Genomic DNA, 2,023 nt, shown 5'->3' with positions numbered 1-2,023 from the left:
GAACAATATAATAAAACTTACATTTGAATCACCAGGATTTATAACTGTCAACTTATAGCTAATCTTGTTTCATCTATACTGACACAAATTTCCCATTTAGCCCCATCGTTGAAAGATAAAATTCTTTTCAAAATTATAAGCACAATATTATTAGCACACTTTAAGATTAACAAAATTTTAGCCCTAACTGGTTTGGCTCAGTGGATAGAGTGTCGGTCTGCGGACTGAAGGGTCCCAGGTTCAATTCCGGTCAAGGACATGTGCCTTGGTTGCGGGCATATCCCCAATAGGGGGTGTGCAGGAAGCAGCTGATGGATGTTTCTCTCTCATTGATGTTTCTAACTCTCTATCCCTCTGCCTTCCTCTCTGTTAAAAATCAATAAAATATATTTTTAAAAAAAGATTAACAAAATTTTCTCCTTGCTATGACATATCAAGTCAATGTTTACATTTTTAAGTGTAAAGCTTGATAAAATCAATATGTAGTGATTTGTAATTCATGGAAAAGATAAATCATTTTATTTGCTTTACTTTCTCTTAGTAGTAACTATTTTTAAATTAAATCAGAATGAGATAGTTTCATTGTACGCTAAAATGTTCCATAATATATTTATTTACCCCTGAATGTATCTGAATATTATAAATTTTAGTTATTTATTCTAACTTTTTCACATGTCATTGAGAGAAATGTGTTACTAACTTATAGCTTTTCTTCATATGAAAATGATGAGAATATGGGATTTTAGTCTTTGAGACAATTTTATTGGCATGAAATAGTATGCATATTCTAATTTTATGTATTGGAACCTGAACTTTATATAGTCTGTAGTACACTTTAGGTAGCTAAACATACATTGTATAATAACATTTTCATATTATTCTATAATATTAATAGATAATACATAACTATCTAATGACCCTATTGTCAACTATAATATTTCATTCTTTGAGGGGGGACAATTGTTACATTCAGAAGTGGAATTTAAGAAAATCCATTTCTCTGCCCTTCTCCTCACCTGCTCTCCCCAACCTTCACACACACACATTTCATGTGCTCAATAGCCACATGTGGTCATGGGTTATCATATTAGACAGCAGATATTTTGAATATTTCTATCATCACAGAAACTTCTACTGGTCTGGACCACTCTACAGATTAAGAATAATACATAGAAGTTTCAAATTATATCACAGTCACTTCTCAGCTGTGTGTTTCTAAAAACAAACAAACAAATTTGTCTAGGCTTTAATTCCCCCATGTTAAGTATAAGGACAATAGCAGTATCTGTATCATAGGATTTTCACCAGGATTAATTACTACATTAAATTACTAAAATCCTTTGCAGCCGAAACCGGTTTGGCTCAGTGGATAGAGCATCGGCCTGCGGACTGAGAGGTCCCGGGTTCGATTCCGGTCAAGGGCATGTACCTGGGTTGCGGGCACATCCCCAGTGGGAGATGTGCAGGTGGCAGCTGATTGATGTTTCTCTCTCATCGATGTTTCTAACTCTCTATCTCTCTCCCTTCCTCTCTGTAAAAAATCAATAAAATATATTTTAAAAAAATAAAAAATAAAATCCTTTGCAGAGTGACGAATACATTGAGAAACTGGATGTACAATTTGACAATGACCAGGTCATCTATAAAAATAGAATTCTGACCCACAATGTGTAGTAACCAGGCTAGGAAGCTAAGCCCCTGTCTGCAGTAAGCAGTCCTGGAAGTCAAACTACTGTGATTAGCAACCAGAACAGGAAGCCAAACCTTAATCCCTAGGTCGGACAATCAGCCCCACGTGACCCAGACTTGTTAATAACTTGCAAATTACTTCCTAATTTTTGCTCTTATCTCTCTTTTTAAAACCCTTTATCCACTTCCAAATTAGAACCAAATGAAGAAAGCGGAATATGCACCCCCTAACCAATCACATGGGATGCCCTGCTTCTACGCAGCCTGCCCACAGCTTCCTCCTGTCAGCAGCCTCCAAGCAAGGTATATCTGAAGCCGTCCCTCTCTTCCATTA

Source organism: Myotis lucifugus, unplaced genomic scaffold (genome assembly GCF_000147115.1).
Source record: "Myotis lucifugus unplaced genomic scaffold, Myoluc2.0 scaffold_24, whole genome shotgun sequence".
In the NCBI taxonomy this organism is placed as follows: Eukaryota; Metazoa; Chordata; class Mammalia; order Chiroptera; family Vespertilionidae; genus Myotis; species Myotis lucifugus.
Note: the sequence above shows the minus strand (reverse complement) of the source record.